The following is a 19,682-nucleotide window of genomic DNA, read 5'->3' as shown; positions in this document are numbered from 1 at the left end:
GCAACCAAAGTTTGTACTTTCTCCGCCCACAAAGGGGAGGGGGTGTAATACCAAAATGGCATCAAAACATTTTGATTGAAATGTTCAAATATCCTGAATTTATATTCCGAGTATTAACTCTCAATTCTAGATGATGTAAAATGTCAGTGGCTGTATGAGTGTAATTCAAGAAGAAACACTATAACCTGTTTTAATTTTAACTACAATTTACGAAAGAAACGCACTGATATTTTGCAGATGTTAAACATACTTCTTAATACATGTTGACGATTTAGTTCTAATTGAATAAAAAGAAATCTGAGAGGGTTACATTATAGCAGCTAATTTAATAATTGTTCTCCTTAAATCAATTGATGCGCGCAACAGATTGATGAAATTACTGCTCGCAAATTTGTTTCGTAACTCGTTATGAAGGATTTGATACTCATTTAAATCTTTAATCATTTAAATCGATTTTGCCTAAGGAATTTATGTGCATATTAATTTATTTCTTTTAATAAGAACCACAATTCATTTAAAGATATCGTTAAATCAACTATGGATATGTAAAATTGAAAACATTTCTGATTGGATAGTTGCTCTCTCTAAAAGAATTATTGCGCGCATGAATTGAATAAATTAAATCATTAATTCCATTGAAAAGAGCAAAGATTCAATTATTGCGCGCAGTGATTGAATTGCATGATGCGCGCATTTATTGAATTATTGCTCTCTTCAATTTAATTGTCCAAAGAAAGCATCAAGTCAATTATAGCGCACCATTTCAGCAGATTAACTACTGTGATGAACTATTCAGTTAATGAGCGCGATAATGCCGAATTGAAGGTTCTGTATTGTTGATTATTTGAAGAAATCTTTAATTGGCTTGTTGCGCGCATCAAATGAATTGATGATATCTTCAAATAATTAAAGCCATCTTTAATTATTTGATTATAAGTTAATTTTGCGTTCCACATTATATTACTGGTTACAATATATTTATCGTACAATCGCATTGATAGTAAAGTGAACGCCACGAAAGTGATAGTTTTATGTACAATGTAAATAATGTTACAGTATTTCAAATTGTAAACGAGATAATTGGGTGTGTTATTTTTAAAAACAGAAACATGTGCCACTGAAAAGGTTGAAAGATATTGTTTATAATGAGTATGATAATAATATTAATAATATAGATGACAATGAGAAGAATAATATAAACATTTGCATGGCGCCTTACATATATATGCTTTGAAATATTAAAAACTGCACAAGTATGGATATTAAACTGTAAATAAGATTTGAATATTTGATTTTAAGAATGGATGATATAAAATTAAAAAAAAAACAACACCAGAATTACACAATATTGCACGTCCGTATATTGTGAACTAATTTAAGAATACAAATGCATATGTAAATTAAAAGACAGGAAAAAACTTTTAAAAGAATCTACAAAAGTGTGTGTATAAAACAATTGTTAGATTTTTTTCTAAACAGGACAATGTTTTGAGGGTTTTGATGTTTATCCAAAGATTCGAAAACCAATGTCCGCATCACTGACACACAGGGCCTTTCAGTACTTAACACAACAGTAGGTGGCGTGTGAATGTACGACTCAGAGATTAACATTTATAACTTTATCACACACATGTAACTATGCTCTGCTGTCCTTCGATAAGTCAGTTTTCTCTAAAAATACACAATATTAGAAACGAAGTGAAAGTTGAAATTGAATTTGATTATCTTAGTAGCATATCATGAGCAGCAACCTCTCCAACACCAATGCTTTTAAAATTGTGTAATGACATGGAATTAATGAAGAAACTCGGAAATATACTTTTGATAGTTTATTGGGGTCCTACTCGCCCTACAGTATTCATCCTTGAAAGCAGCAGATGACATTTTTTGTACAGAATACTAATGAATAAACAGTGCTTGTACTACTAATATGTGCGTAGACGTATGCGCAGAAATATTATTGAAATGAAAGGCATATAAAGCGCACGACTTGTTGGTGCAGTGCAGCGCAGCCTACAATCTCTTGCAGGAGTTGAGAATAAAAAACTGGACGCTATTTGGTAAGGCTTATTATCTATACTGCTTGGTTTTTTTGTTTTTGTTTTTACAGTACCCATATTTTATATGCCAAATATGAATAAAAACACGCATTTTTGTACTTAGAACACCATAATATGATGGTATGTTTAGGATATATAAAAACCCAGATGCCGTGCACTGGACATAATACCTCGTATGCACTATGCAATATCTCGTAACCCGAACTCAACATGGTTTTTTTTCTTCAAGGATTTGATATATTTCCGTATTACCTCTCAAAGTGTCTATAAAACGAATTTATCCTATTGATAATGTTACGTATACATTGATTTAAAAAGGTATATTGACATTATTCATTCAAGAAATAAGATACAATTTTTTTTTTTACTGTTATTGGGATATGACATGAAGTTGTTCACGTGATCGGCTTTAAAGTAGATTTGATCACGTACCAACTTCATGTCATATCCCATTAACACTCCAAAATGGTATCTTATTTCTTATATTCATATTTCTATTTTCATTTATGTTTTTATCGAGATTCCATACTTTTGAAGCAAATGGCCTAATTAACGTAGTGGGACGTTAAAGAATATACAACCACCCACCCAACCAACAGAATTATCTTTCGGCCAACACAAGTTATAGTTCATTAGATTTTTATCGAATAAATAATTGAGAACAAGATCTAAGACAATATAAGATCAAAGTATCTAATTTCGAAGGAATAAAAGAGATGAAATAGGTGTTAAATAAAGGTAAATCTACATCCGGGATATAATTTGATCGTTCAGCACAAATATGGAGAAATCGTTGTCTTATTTGAAGTTTAAAACGCATTGGATATAAATTCAGAGGATCTGAGAGAATTGATGAGAGTTGATGGATAGATCAGGTTGATGTTAAGTTCTTAATCAGGTTTTTGCGTAGTTCTGAAAGGAACGACGGCATGTTCATTGTCAGACCTCGTGCCTGTAACGACAGATTTAGAAGTACAGGTACATGTAGATTGCTTTCTTGGACTTCCAGACTATGCAAGTGAAGATAAATACTAATTTATTGAGAGTTTTTGCTCATATGCAAGATTTCTCGTGTACGTAGGCTTTTAATGAAGCCCTAATATGAACATAATTTAGCCTTGAAACCAACTTCGCTCATGGTTGTTTCTCAGAAACAGCGGGGTGTATAAATGTTGGCACATTTAGATATAGATGATCTACATGTATATCAGCCATGGATCCACTGAAAATTCTCTTGCTAAGAGATTTCGCTTTAAATCGAATTTAAATCTACCAGTATCCCATTTTATCATGTAAAATACACATGTTGCTACAAATGTTAGGAATGAGTAATAACTAGTCAGCACAGTATGTACTGCAGTGCAGTGGAGATCCAGGTTAAAATAGATCCTCAGTACCCCTGGTTTGTCGTAAGAGGCGACTAAATGGGACGGTCCGTAAAATTACACGTCACCATGTAAAAGATTTCTACCCGATACTTCAACATTTACTGCATGTAAAAGAACATTTTTGCGGTTTTTATGTTTCAGATTGTGAAGGAGACAAAATGCAAGCTCGAGTTATAATCATAGTCTTCATCATCCTTTTCTCGGGACTGGCAAGCGGAGGTAGGAACAGTTGCTTTCGTGACTGCAGTGCCACGTACTGGACCTGTGACCGTGGATGCAAATCGTACAGGGAAGTCTGGGATCAAACACGCTGCGAAAGGAACTGTAGGACTGATTACGATTCCTGCATTGCCGACTGTTAAAGACGTTTATCCTGATAACAAATGAAAAAACATTGTCATCATCGAAGCTGATTTGATATTTGTAATGAATGGCCATACGAAAACTCAGAATTGTGCTTCATATAAGTAAAATAAAATGTCAACCTCTTGTCCTATTGATTTTCAAAGATTGAATACATTTCTAGGTACATTTGTAACCCCGGATATGACCCTATCATGACCTTGTAGATAGGCTCAAACTAAAAGTAAATTTCATGAATATGCTTACATATTGTTTTGATACGTTAAACGGCACGTCAATTCCACAAAATGATTGAAACACGATTTAATTGCGATTGGTTTTTGACGTTTGACGCAGTAGAAAAAAATGGCAAATCAGACCACACAGTATTGGTACCAGTTCTGTACATTTGAGAAATATCTTTGAGAATACTTATGGGCATGAACAGCATACTCCATGAAGCGCATTCATGAAAGTGTGTTGGCTTGAAGGGTTGCAGTTCATACTCTCACGTATTTTCAAAAATGACAATTATTTTTTATATTTACATTCTACTTTCATTTCTGTCGAAAGAAGTAGGTACAGTTACTAAAGTCATCTGGCCCAAAATATCGATGATTTCACTTGGAGCTCAAACCCTGGCATTCAAATAAGGAATAGATTAGCAAACCCAAAATTTGCTCAGTTTGATCAGCAAAATGATTTGTGTCATATGACGAGAGCTTGAAGTTGGCATAAAATTGCAAAAATGCCATTTTCAATCAAAATATTCACAAATTCAGGCGGTTTTCCTTTCAGAAAACATACAGCGCATGCGTCGAGCAAATTCATATTCAAACATGTTTTTCATCTTAAAATAATACACAATATACATCATTTTCATTTTGCTCGACAAATGCGCACATCTTTTTCTGAGCAATAATCTGTATGACTTTTGACAGTTTCCAGGTTTATTTTGAGAAAAAGGCAGGAAATGTCTTATCCATGATGTCATAATGCTATCCATTTAGGAATATCATTCTGATTTTGTTTACATAGTATACCTGGCATACATTTTACTTTCTTAAAACGCTGATTAAGATTAATTCCAAGCACATTTTATAGAGAGCATAGTTTGGGCCTTTTTATGTATACAATCGTACCTTGTTCTTCCCAGTCGTTGAAATAGACTTATTAAGTTTAGCAAGATTTATACGTGTGTGGTATCGTAGTTTTTTAATTTGCAAGGTGGGCGTAAATACAAAGTCATATCGTAATTTTTGCATTTGCACCCACCCAGTATATTAGAATATCATAATATGTCACATTCATTATTCAAAACAGCAATGCAATACAGTGTTATGCACCAACAAATAATGACAATGAGGAAAAAGTCTGCAGTAATAACACCACCTTTGAGAAAGTCCTAGGAAGACACTGGTTTGGCGTCATCAATTAAAATGGTGAGATACAAAATAACAAACTAGTTCTTAGAAATACTGCTTCCCACACAAGAACATTCATAAACTGATAAGGAAATCACCAGACAACAGAACAGTCAACCAGACTGATTAATATTAGTTATTGATTATAAATGGAAGTCAGATGTTAGAGTTTACTGAGAAACAGATATCAACTCAAATCGTGACCTTGTAGTAGCCCCGGTAAAGAATGTATGGAACAATGACACCATCCCAAATGATTAAATAAAAGGACTAATTGATAACTCCCTAAGAAAGGAGGCTTCTAAGTTTGTGATAACTGGCGAGATGTCAACACCCAGCAAAGTACTCCACTCCAGAATGGAAGCATAAATTGAAAGGAAACTGAGAGAATAAGCTGATTACAGAGAAAGAAATGGTTGTGTCAACCACATTTTTACTCTAAGAAACATCACTGAACAGTGCATAGAGGGTTACCCTTCCAGGTTAAAAATTATAAACTGTACACTCTTTCATGCATTGCATCAACTGAATTCTTTGTTTAACATTGTGTATATATGTATATCTTCTCTATGTTGTTTTGTGCAATATAAGAATAAATTGAATTGAAATTGGAATTGCCCTCTTTACATCAATTTCATCTGTTCCAAAAAGGTTTTTGATAGCGAAAGTAGAGTCACACCGCGGAAGATACTGTAACATTATGGATTTCCACCAAAATATGTCACAATCACAAAAGAAATTCTATGAAAACTATGAATGTAGCGTGATAATAGACAACACTATTTCTAAGAACTAGTTTGTTATTTTAGTGTGACAGGGATATATCATCGCTCCATGCATATCTTTCTCCTGATTGTATAATGAGGAAATTAACACCAGACAGACCCAGAGGGATAGCATGGGACTAAATACAAATCCAAATTGCGGGAGAATATAGCAACTTTACATTTCACCGGAGACGAAGAAGATTAAGTATGTAAGAAAGTTTAAAAACAGGGGGTAATACATGATGAATCATTTGTAAAGAAATCAAATTTTTATACAAAATTTCTGTCTACTTTTGATATAAATGTTTTTTTAATATCGGCTTTCTGTTTGCTTCAAAGAAATTTGTGGATTTATCGTATTTGAAAATGTGAAGAAAATGAACAGTGACCAATCTCATTTAATTCTCAAATACAACCTGTCATTACCAGGCTATGGGTAATTGTAATGTGTAATGGCAATGATTGATTGTATATTGTTTACCGTATCTCTCGAGAATTTTCCCCTCATATGGAGACGACACAAGACCGGGGAAGGTCTTCAAATTTAGGTCTATGCACGGCGCTTTTGAGCCATTCAGCAGTGTGGGTTCTTTAGCGTGCCACACTTACTGTGACACGGGACATCCGTTTTAATGTCATCTCCAAGGACCCGTGACATTCACACCTGATGCCGAGCGTTTGGTGATGGAACTGTCTCTACATGTTTTAACGACAATTGGGTTTGTCGCGGCCGGGATTCGAACCCCAACCTTCCGCCTCTTGACCACCGCAACAGTGTAATGGTAATGTAATGAGACAATTTCACTACATTTTATTACATATAAATTGCTTCAAATATTTGATGATCTTTGTGTGCTTATGTTGTTGTATTACATTCAAAATTCATAAATCATTATATAGAAATAATTTTTCCTGCCACTTCTTTAATAACAGCTAATTATGTAAAAGGTAATGTATGATGCACCCTCAGGTAATGTGTAATAGGGGTAATGGTAATGTCAAATTTTCTAAGTAATGGTAATGTACTGTATTACATTGCTATGTATTAGACCCCCAGGCCTAGTCATTAGATCGAATGTTTTCTGATGTGTTTTATACAAATATATACATAGTAATTACCCCCACGGATTGCTCCGTTTACCTGATCAAGCTATAGGACTCATGCTGAGAGTGACAGATCAACAGGGGGTGTTTACGGATGTTTCCAGGAGCCCGGATCCGTTTTTCCATAATCTCGATTTTGTATTCCTCAAGTTTTTATCATGAGATTGACCACTGTTCACTATATTCACTTTTCAATGATATAGATCTAGTAAAATCGTGCAAATTCAACATTTTTAAAATAAGATGTCCTTCTACAACAGAATATAGTCCTCAACAAAGTCCTTTCTCAATTAAAATCAACATAAAAATGAACATGATGGGTGATGCAGTACCTAGACATAACTAGATCATCATGCGCAGATTCAAAACTGAGGAGCTAACGTCCTCAGCAAAGTGAAATGGTTTTTCACACTTTTTTCCGATGGAAGACATGCCATATTTGCCATTGGTAACAGTAAGTGGCTTTCAAAGAATAAATTTGCTAAACAATGTCAAAAAAAGCTACTTATGACAACCAAAGTCAAATAATGGAAACCAATAGTTAACATTTCAAATACGTTTTATAACCAAAAATTATAAGATATTGCAGAAATATCATAAATATTATTCCAAACCTCATTTCAAACGCTAACAAAGTTAAGTTGTTGAAATAATATAGGCAAGCATTATGTGACATCTAATAAACGTTTGACAAATAATAGATTTTGATACAATGTTCGACCATGATTAGGGATTCAAATTTGGATCCTACTTTTCTTCATGGGCAAGGTAAATTTGGTCAGCATTGTAACCCATGCACTCTAGTATAATATCAAAACGTGAGCTCATTTAAAAGGATGCTGCAGGATTCTGTTTTCGTGTATCGTATACTAAATAAACTTTCAATATTTCACAAAATGTCTTAACGATACCAGTCTTAAAGATGTTCATTACATACATATGTTGTCGCACATTTCGTAATACAGGAACTTAATCTCATTGCGTATACGGATATGCATAGCACTCGATGCCAGGGATCGGTTGTAAAATAACATAGTCTCCTCAAGTCCTGCATCCTAGTCTTACAACCATTAATACACATGGCTTCATCTCCATTTACCAATCCCAAAAATAATAGCTTGCAGACTAAGATCAAAACTCCAGCACGCATTTTGGATCCGTGAAGTATCTGAAAAGTAGAAGCAATGGATTAAATAATAGGCCTTTCTTGGCGATTATTGCAATCGCTATCGTGGTAACGGGCACTGTGGTAGTTCGTACAATTGTTATATACGATGCTTACACAGTGTGGCTGTATTGTAAGAACGGTCACTATCCTGACAGTGACTACAGTGTTTCTAACCTACAACTGCTATTGTAATCATGATTTGGTGTTTGTAATACAAAAACATCCTTTGTATTCAATAAGAAAAAACAAAACTCTGAGAGCATAAAACATTGGTACCGGTATACACGAGGAAGAGGGGGGATTTCACTGCAGTAGTTTAGAATTGGTTGTTTGATTGTTTTACGTACGTCGAGAAATGTTCGTATTGAGACATCACCAGCTTTAGGTGAATTACGGAAGGGTTAATGTACGAGTATCGCTCCATTCCTTAAAAGTAATGGACCGAGGCCCCGAAGGAATGGAGTGATACGAGTACATTGACCCACTTAAAATCCACCTTAATAAAAACTAAACTTTGTGCATTTTAATCAGGTCTTACGTTTTTCATTCTTTTGTTGCATGCATTTATATCTACTTATATAAAGGTTGACCTACTTTCCGAACACTCCATTCCTGAAAAATAATGGAGTGTTCGAACAAAAGAATGACGTCATAGGTGGATTTTAACACAAATTCATACCTATGTTTACGCTCTCAGGCCGTATCAGTGAGTGTTCTTTAACGTGCCAATGCCTGCCACGACACTGAACCTCCTTTTTAAAGGTTAAATCCGACAGACCCGTGATTGCCGAGTGTTTTGCGATCATCTAAAATTACAGTTTGACTCGACCACAAGCGGGACTCTAACTCAAGAACGCTCTACCACTCAGCTACCGCTGCCAGTACCAGTATGTTTCAATCAGGGGCGAGGTTTCTCATATGAATCAAATCAAGATGGAGTATTATTCTCCCATTACAAGGCAATCAAATTTTTTGATTTGGTCTTAGATGAAGGAGGGGTATCTTATCTTATCGAATCCCATATTTGAATATGAAACACATTTAGTAAGATTTTACCGAAAAAATTATTGACACTCAAAAGTATAAAAGTAAAACTTCTTCACACATACCCACACAGTGTATATATCGCTGGGGCGAAAATTTTCAGTACCTAGTTGTGATTATTTAGTGCTTTATATATAAATCTCCTAGCAAGACTTGCCTAGATGGTCGAGCGGTCTAGCGCGCTGGTTACATGCTGCTAGGAGATTTGGTTCCGCAGGTCGTGAGTTCAACCCCGGGTAGGGGCGGAAGTGGGTATCCATATAAAGTGAAATTTTCTGTGCTTTATATATATATATATATATATATATATAATCCAAATATAAAGAGTTGATATCACACAGTCAAAATAATTCAATAAAAAAAGCAGGAAAATATACAGTTCCAAAATATATTTAAATCACTAGCGCTTTCTGGATTTTAACATCCATCCTCAGGTGAATACAAATTTTAAATAATGTATTCACCTGAGGATGGATGTTAAAATCCAAAAAGCGCTAGTGATTTAAATATATTTTGGAACTGTATATTTTCCTGCTTTTTTTTATTGAATTATATATATATATATATATATATATATATATTATAATATATATTAAGAGGTAATAAAGATAATTCATCAAAAGAAAAGATAGCCTAAAAATTAGTTTTGAAAAAAGATAGTCTAAAATGAAATGTAGGTGGGGGGATCACTCTTGCCATGGAGTTGTACATCTGTGCTGTTTATAGTTTAACAACTAGGATAATGCTGAAAATGAAACACAAACCACAGTAAACCAGTCGCAGTTTTTCAATGGTGTTTGAAGCTTTTGTTTTGTGACCGAAAGGTCGTGACTTCAAGTTACATTCCCTGACACGTTCTACTTTACCATTTTCCTGTTCGCTCATGGTTTTGCGTTCACTGTTCACAAAACGTTCCCCGTGCGCTCATCCATCTTCGCTAGCCAAGGGTTTACGATCGTAAACCCCTGTCTAGGGAAGATGGCGCTCATTGTGCGTTCGCCATTCGCTCAGCATTCAGTCTTTGCATTGACATTCGGAACACCAAAGTGAAAGAATCTATTTTGATCTTGATAGAGAGGCGAAAATGAAAAAATGCTTGAGAGTGGAAGGAAACTTTCTTATTATATCAGATTTGATTGTGAAGTACAAAATGGCACGTTTCATAATTTATATTATTAACTTAATCTTAGACAAGTCGATTCCCCCACTTTGAAATTGAAAAGAAAACGATGCCACACTTTATTGCACATGTACACGTCTAAATGTCATTTGAATCTGATTTGACGAGGATTTTTCGAGTATCTGTTTTCGTCAGATTTGAAACTTTTGTATCATTTCGGACAAAACTTGATAAATTTAAAGCATAATATATTACTTCAGAAAATATAGAGCACGCATTTGCCCATTTGTTCATTTTGTTATTTCGTACATCAGCTGCAACTTTGGTACAGAAAAGGTTAATGCCATGTTTTTAAAAACAAAATGTATGTACAATCTAAAAATGAAATATGTTTTATTTCTGATAATCTTGTGGTTTTATACACATACATTCGGATTAAACAATTTCATAGAGGCATCATCTTGAAATGAATTGTTATTAAGTTTAACGATTTCAGTCTATTTTGAAATTTTACTGAAAATCGGAGTTACATGCGGCTCTTCTCCTACTTTTTCCTTTTCATTCTCGAAAAATATCGACATAATTTATTCTCGTTATCTCATCAAATTTCATATCTGTAACATTTGTAGAATTTTACTTTTATTTATTTGAACTGGGTGATAAGAATTTCCAGGATCTAATAAATATGTTTAAACAATAATTATGATAGAGGTAAATTAAAATGTCCTTTTTACTTTCGTTTTATTCAATCTTTAGAATGCCTCCCTTCTTCCTATGTCATAATATTGAATAGAAGTGATTGGCTCTTGATACTCGGGTATAATGACAAAAGGAGAAACAAAACAGACTACCTTACCCAATAGTCAGCGTCAGTGTGTTGGTATTCAAAGTCCAAACACATTGCAGGTAATGTTTATCTGCGTCAACACTTGATGCAATTTATATAGCTCTCATTTCGTGATCATCACCAAATCTGAATCCTGCGCAGAACGCTGCGCAGATCATTAATATACACGCTGAATATTCATTAGCGTTCTGGCATCGTGAGTGACTTTATTTATATGCATTGTCTGTTTACAAGGATCTCTCCTAATTGGGGATACTAGTGGTACCATGGCTCTGATCAGTTACTAATATCATCGTCAATTCTTTTGGAGCTTCGATAGTGTAATATTGTATGCACTTTATATGTTTCAACACAAATTATTATCGCAATTTAAAGTAATAAAACTTGTGGTCCTTCGGATGAGACCGCAAAAAACGAGGTCCCATGTCTTAGCAGGTGTGGCACGATAAAGATATCTCCCTGTTGAAAGGTCGCAAGTGCCAAAATTTTGCATCCCCTCACCGGTGATAGTAGCGTCTCCATATGAGTGAAATATTCTCGAGAGGGACGTTAAACAATAATCAATCAATAAAGTAATCAAACTTGTGTAATAGTACATGTATCTGTAGCAAATATCAAATAATTTGATTTCAGCTTAGAATCAGAAAAAAATATCAACTTATATTGGTAAAGTTCTTCAAATTTCAAGAGTGATTATTTTAACAATCTCTTTAAATAGTTTTATACAGTACATGTACAGGCAAACTTTTATCATTTTACTCATAATCTGAGTGAGCATGTAAAGCGTGAACAGCACATAATCATACACTACCGCTGCATGAGTTTCCTTTTACTACAGCATGACAGGTGGTGACGCTGTCATTTTGTAAAACGTAATTGTATCGATAGAGCAAAATATGAGAGAAGGATGGGACTGCCAATAATCTATGTCTTCCTTACATTAAAATCGCCTTCCTCAGATCTAATGTTTGTCTTAATTGTGAATCTGTGCCTTCAGACATTTCCAAGAGACGCTTTTAGTAAGTTTTTCCTTCTCTGAGACAGCGGACACCACGTGGCATCGAACAATCACAAAACCAAAGTAAAAACTTCTTCAAACACTTCAAACGACATTCAAATTAATACACCATATGTGACTTTGATGTATTGTAGTTTGAATGTTTTTATTCACATAATCTATTTGATGCTTTGTAGTGGGGGCTGTCTCAGACCAGGAAAAACTGACTATATAAACGTCCCATGGAAATTGCTGAAGGTGCAAACACAAACCAAAGCAAAAACTTCAAACCCTTCAAAAGACATTCAAATTACCACACCATATGTGATTTTGATGTATTTTAGTTTGAATATTCATATAATTTATTCGATGCCGCGTGGTGACCGCTAGACTGACAATAAACATCTAATGAAAATTTCTGAAGGGGCATTCACAAACCAAAGTAAAAACTTCTTCAAACGCTTCAAAAGTCATTCAAATTACCACACCATATGTGATTTTGCTGCATTTTAGTCTAAATGTTTTTATGCACATGACGTTATCTTAACTTGAAAAAAGGTCCAAATATTACAAATGATATATACTGCATGATGATGGACTGATTTGTTTTCAATGTAAGATGTAATCTTGTGGATACGAAGATATGTTTCTGTACCTCAACAGCTGAGCACGCAGTTTACTGTGAATGTTTTTAAAAATCTCGCTAGAGAGAGTAGCACGTATACTGGCGCCGTCCGATGGACTGTCCCTCGTGCTCAAACTGTCTCGGGTTCATTGCATCTTTTACTTTCTCACAAAAATTCATAAACACACCCATCATTCGAGAAGAGGCCAGGACCTCTCTAATTCACGTCAACAGAAAAAAAAATCACTTTTTCGGAAAATGTGTGGATGGAGCAGCAAAACAGTAGTATCGTTACCTTATTGATGAAAACTATAAGATCGGCGTTAATGGTTAAAATACCGTCCCACACGGGCCTAACACGCGTTTACTTATGCTACATCACATGGATATCATATCCATTTTGCGATAGTTGTGCACGTTAAATAATACATACCTTCTCGGTAATCAATTGATAAACACACTTTAAAATTAGAACATATACATATTTGGTGTTGGATAACGCTCTTTTGCATCAAACTATCTTGCTTAACGTCTCTCTCGAGAATTTTTCACTCATATGGAGACGTCACCAAGACCGGTGAAGAGCTTCAAATTTAGGCATTTGCTCGGCGCTTACGGCCATGGAACAGTGAGAGTTATTTTGCGTGCCACACCTACTGTGACATGGGACATCCGTTTTAAGGAGGTATGCTACACCAGAGAAATTTGATATGGATGAAAAGTGGAGGATATGTACAACAATATTTTGAAGTCGAAATGGTTTAAATTTACTTTATTTTGTCAAAAATTACAGTTTTAGTAGAAGATAATCTGAAATAAAATTTAAAACCCTGATAGACTCGAACCTGCGACGTACAGTTCAGCAGTCGGTCTGCTAACCTACTGAGCTACTCGGCTAGGTATTTAAATTGAAAAGGAAAAATCAAATATTGCTGATATTGATTTGTCCCTCCATGATTTTAAAATAAGTCAGCCATTATGACGATGTAGAGTACCTCCTTAAGGTCATCTCTCAGGACCCGTGATATTCACACCTTATGCCCAGCGTTTGGCGATGGAAGTGTCAATACCTGATTTAACGACTTAGGTCTGTCGCGGCCGGGATTCGAACCCCGGTCTTCCGCATGCGGGGCGAACGCTCTATTAACATATCAAGAGTGATTCTTCTTCTATTATGTCAGAATAAAACTCTCTACATTATGCATTACTTGGCGCATTTTAAACGGACCATATAGAGATTTCATCTGCTTGACCACATAAAAAGTCTAGCAGATACTGGATTCTCGTAAATTCATTAATCTCTCTTAACGGAAATATTTGTAATGCTTTATTTAGTCCGTCTTTTCTATGTGTGTCTAACTAGTACATGTAGTTTGAACAGAATTAAAACATTTTCTTTAAACCTGGTAAGAATAGTGGAAAAGTGAAAAACATCGCGTAGTTATCGTTGACAAAACGTTCCTGTGGTGGGACTGGAATACTTTTGTTTCTGAGAAATTTGTCATCTGGCGGGTATTTTGAAGTACCACCGTTTTCATTTAAAAATCCCGTTGTAGGTTTTGTCAAAGAGATGTCTGCTGATGACGAAAAGCTAATTACATTGTGTCGTAATTCAACTGTTGATTTAATCTGCATTCGTTGTGACAACACATTTTGAAAAAAAAATACGCACTTTGAATTTGGGACCAAATCAACGCACTTCGAAAAACTTTTTCAAAGTGCGTTAAATTTGGGATCAAGTCAATGCACCCAGAAAACAATTTCAAAATGCGTTGTAAGGGTTACATCAGCATTAATTTCATAGGGACACTTAAAACACACACCCACGCATATATATATATATATATATATATATATATATATATATATAAGGGAATAATTAAGTGTTGTATTTCTTTATCAAAGTGAGAGGATTTGATCTACCGTTGTTGGAAACGGGGAAAGGAAAACCAAAGATACATGCCATTCTTTATTACCTTTACCAGTAAATCATTAAAATTGCATGTAGACAAGCCTCCTTCCCTAATTTCATTAAAATTTGATTTTAGATCCGCTCGCATACTCGCTACTCTAGCATCAAGGAATCGCGTCAGAGGTCAAATTCGTAAACCCACTTGATTTATTCTATGGAACAGAAATTTCATGATTCTGCAAGCGAATGTTTAATGGAATTTTACCCCCGATGCGACCTTTTATATGTTAGTGGAGTGGGCATGCAAGCGGATCTAACATCTAATTTGATTTACTTTGCCCAAACTCTCAACTCTCTTCCTATACATAATATATATTTGCATTTTGGCAACGCACTTGTTTTTTCAAAGTGCATTATGAGTGTACATCAATTTTTTTTTTTTATCATGGAGGCACTTGATGCATTTAAAACTATATTTATTAAAGACAAATGCTGAGCATTGTATTTAGTTAGTAAACGGTATACTGAAGCGTTGTATTTTTTCTTAAAACTGATGAATTGATGTACCAAGAGGAGGAACGGAGAGTGGACAACTACAGATAGATACCAATCACCAGTATATCATTCGGATTGATTACATGTGGAAGACCCCGGGCCCTTGCCTCATCTCTTCCTCCCAAAAATCCTATTAAAAACATCCTGACCCCACAAAAGTTTCTCCAATGGTATGATGCAAAACTACTTTTATCCTAGCAATATTACGACCAAAACCTGACCCCTCCCCGAGTAAGGTACATTGTAGATTAGAATCATCAGAATAGATCAGAAGAACGCTGACAGAAGCTGTGCAGCAATTGTTTGTGAATTGTAAGAATAGTCTTGAACTAAAATCTATAAATGCTTTATAGATATATTTATTGTCATGGCCATTACATTCCAATCGTTTATTGAACATTTTGCCCAACTATTTTCTGGTGTCCATGAAAGGTGAAGGTAAGGAACAGTGATCAATCTCATAACTCTTTGATTTACACAACTAGGTTTATCTAGTAAAGGGTATGGCAACTCACAAGGTCACCAAAACATAATTTTTAATTCATTGAATATTGTTTAACGTCCCTCTCGAGAATTTTTCACTCATATGGAGACGTCACCATTGCCGTTGAAGGGCTGCAAAATTTAGGCCTATGCTCGGCGCTTATGGCCTTTGAACAGGGAGGGATCTTTATCGTGCCACACCTGTTGTGACACGGGACCCCGGTTTTTGCGGTCTCATCCGAAGGACCGCCCCATTTAGTCGCCTTTTACGACAAGCAAAGGGTACTGAGGATCTATTCTAACCCGGATCCCCGTGGGATCATAATTTTTCTAATGTAAAACAATTACCTTAAGCAAAATAATCGTTTATGAAAATAATTAGCAGAAATGTTAGCAATTATTTAATCGCACAGACTTGAAATTGTAAACATTAAAGCAAATCATTAAGACATCGAAATCCTCTTTCCGCACAAAATCTATGATACAACCCCCATCAGGCACGAAGCATTGTTTTAAAAACTGGGGCACTAGAAAATTGACGTGGGACCCGCTAAAAATATTACCGGTAATATGTAAAAATAGGGGAAATCTAAGATAAACTGTTTCTTTACAAAATACCTTGGGTTAAATTGTTCTTTTCCTAAGAGATATACCTATCTTTAGCCCAAATACTAAGGAAAAATGGAGTGGGCTACTCGGGTTCATCCCATGAAAATGTCGTTTCTGGGATTACCAGAAAAATGTTCATAAAATAGCACTATTATAGAAATATTTTAGTGTTCTTTTCAGTAAAAATATGGTTGTAATAGAAAAACCATGTAGCTAAATGTATGTTTAGTGATCGAATTATTAATACAGTTTATTGTTGTTGTATTTTAACATTAACGGACCAGATAATATTCATGTGGCACAATGAAGAGAAAGTATCTTCACCTGCTTGACAAAGAAGAATATGATGTATTTACGAAGTTTTTTCTCGGTATATTTACGATTAAATACAAAGACAAAACCAGGAATGAAAAATGTACCTCTCAAATAATGGAGAAACAAGAACAATTTCTCTGTGGAAGACGAGGAATTTAGATTTAATGGAAAGAGGGTTTTACATCAATCTAATTTTGAAACTGTTGTTACACAAGATTTTGATTTAGCAAGTGGTTGTGGAGCAAGACCACTTTACATGAACTTGAGAAAAGACTATAGTGCGATGTCCGAGAGGTAAATTCTTAGAGAAGTACCAGAAAATCTCCCCAATTTCAGTAAAAGGCCACTAATTAAGCCAATCACAGCAAATCATGCAAATGAGAGATGGCAAATAAATCTGATTGCATGATATGAAAAACGACAGTATCAAACATAATGATCAAACCTATCGGTAAATATTATCTATTTTGGATATTTTCTCTCGATGTTTGATTCTGATACCATTAAATTAATAAAGGAGTGGACAAATTGCTCATGAATTAGAGAGGATTTTTTCAGAGCACGGGAACCGTGAATTTACAGTGTGATCAAGGTACTGAATTTAAAGGAAATGTTGAAAAAATATTATATAAGAGCAAAATTAAGTTGATCAGAAGCCGACCCTACCATCCGCAACCCCAAGGAAAGTGCAAACGTAGTCATCGGGTTGTCCGAAACAAAATCGTTTTTTCTAAAGATGGACAGACGTGGATTTAATTGAGTCACTAAACTACACAAAGTCCAGGTAGCAATGAAAGGAATCTAGTTTGCCAATACAACCTATCATTGGGTCAAATGCTGTCTAACGTGGTTCATACCAATTGTTAGGCCGTTCTTCGCACACTGATTTTGACTACGGATACTCCGTTTACCTAATCAAGACATAGGGCTCACGGCGGGTGTGACCGGTCGACAGTGAATTCTTACTTCTCCTGGGCACCTGATCCCACCTCTGGTATATCGAGAGGTCTGTTTGCCCAACTTTCTATTTTGTATTGCTTGTAGGAGTTATGAGATTGATCACTGTTCGTTATCTTCACCTTTCATGTTTGGCAAACCAGACATATATTATATATCTTCAGCTTTATTGCAAGTGACATCCTCAAGCTCAATCTATATTTTTCTCTTTCTTTAATTTACAAAGTTATGGTACTTTAGATTACTGTATATTTGACCCTCTGCAAATAAATCTTATGTGTTCAAAATAACAATGATACCAAAAGGACACCAAGACCGGTGAAGGGCTTTAAATTTAGGCCTTTGTTCGGCGCTTACAGTCATGGAGCAGTGAAGTTTTTTTTTAGCATGCCACACTTACTGTGACTTTGATGTTTTACTAAATATCAGGGTCCGTATGTCACAACTAAAGTGGGGGCGGTCCTTTAGACATATGATAAACGCTCAGGGCCGTAGCAGTGAATTCAGGTTCTTTAACATGTCAAAGCCTGTCGCGATACGGGATCTCCGTTTTTAAGGTCATATCAAAGAGACCCGTGATTCTCACTTCTAAACGCCGAGAATATGGCAAAGGAGCAATCACTACCTATGTTAACATCTTCGGTTTGACGAGGCCATGGCATGAGCTGGGTTCGAACTCATGACCTCCCGGTAACGAAGCGAACGCCCTACCACTGAGCTACCGCGAAATAGGGGATAGATGAAAGGTGAAGATAACGAGCAGTAATCAATTTCATGACTGACATAAGGAATACGAAATAAAGAGTTGAGCAAACGCGGACTCCTGTATACACCAGAGGTGGAATCGCGTGCCAAGGAGGAGCAAGCATCCCCTGTCGAACGGTCACACCCGCCGTGGGCCCTATGTCTCGATCAGGTAAACGAAGTAATCGTTAGTCAAGATTAATGTGCCAAAAACGTCTTAACAATCAGTATACAACACGTCAGACAGCACTTGACCCAATAATAGGCTGTTTTGGCAAACTAGATTGTTATAACGACCATAGAATTTGCGAAATGCTGACTTTAAACGAAACTGTTGAAACCCTTGCACCATCAAATTGTTTGTCAGTAGCCTGCCTCGATTCAAAAACTGATCAAACGCAGAACAAACTCTAGACTTGCGTATCGAATCAGTTGAGAGGTATAAACACCATATGCAGGTGATAATGGAATATTGCTACATAAATATGGGAAATTGACGATGGAGAAGCTGAAATCATCCCTTGAGTTGTTATTTTGCCGTTGATATCTATTTTCAATAAAATATCTAAGTAAGAAGCAGAAGTGGACGACTTTGTGTTGTCTCTTATTTCGAGTTCACTGGAATATATCGAATCGACATATGAATGAAAATTATTATTGTTAATACATTGTGATATATTCTGACATACATATGTAATGATGGAACATGATGAGGGATTCAAAATTTGGATCCTACTTTTCTTCATGGGCAAGGTAATTTTGGTCATCATTGTAACACATGCGCTCTAGTACAATGTGACAACACTAGCTCATTTAAAAGGTTGCTGCAGGATTTTGTTTTCGTGCCTTGTATACCAATCACATTTTCAATATTTCACGAAATGTCTTAACGATATCAGTTTTAGCGATGTTTATTTCATTTTGTCTCACAATCCCTAATACAACGATCTAGCAACTCTTTGCAGGGAGTTTGCAGATCGCTCGATCTTCGAAATCGGCATTCCAATCACATATCATCTTGAAATTATGTACCGTATCGTTGCAATCATCAATGCATCTGGCATCATCTCCATTTCCTAGTCCCGAAAAGAGTAGGATGCAGACTAGGATCAAAACTCTAAATCCGTGAAATATCTGTAAAATACATGTAGAAACAAAATCTGATATTATAGTGCTGCTTTAGTGATTATTACAAATGCTATTGTTGTAACGAATACTAAA

At 35.4% G+C, this 19,682-nt stretch overlaps 1 protein-coding gene across 7 annotated transcripts in view; it reads left to right on the top strand.

The window, feature by feature from the left end:
• The window catches only part of LOC125647533 (uncharacterized), a 143,913-nt gene that overhangs the window by 21,662 nt on the left and 102,569 nt on the right, over positions 1-19,682 (top strand). For 2 of the 7 annotated variants that reach the window (XM_056142302.1, XM_056142296.1), the window contains exons 2-4: positions 3,590-5,232; positions 6,024-6,190; positions 7,346-7,539. The gene's annotated coding sequence lies outside the window, so the exon portion shown is untranslated. Of the gene's footprint in view, positions 1-1,633; positions 2,061-3,589; positions 5,233-6,023; positions 7,540-19,682 lie in introns of those variants that run through there. The other 5 variants (XM_056142298.1, XR_008796296.1, XM_056142297.1 and 2 more) reach the window with 5 other exon arrangements.

Source organism: Ostrea edulis, chromosome 6, assembly GCF_947568905.1.
Source record: "Ostrea edulis chromosome 6, xbOstEdul1.1, whole genome shotgun sequence".
Lineage (NCBI taxonomy): Eukaryota > Metazoa > Mollusca > Bivalvia > Ostreida > Ostreidae > Ostrea > Ostrea edulis.
This window is presented reverse-complemented; position numbering and strand designations above follow the sequence as displayed.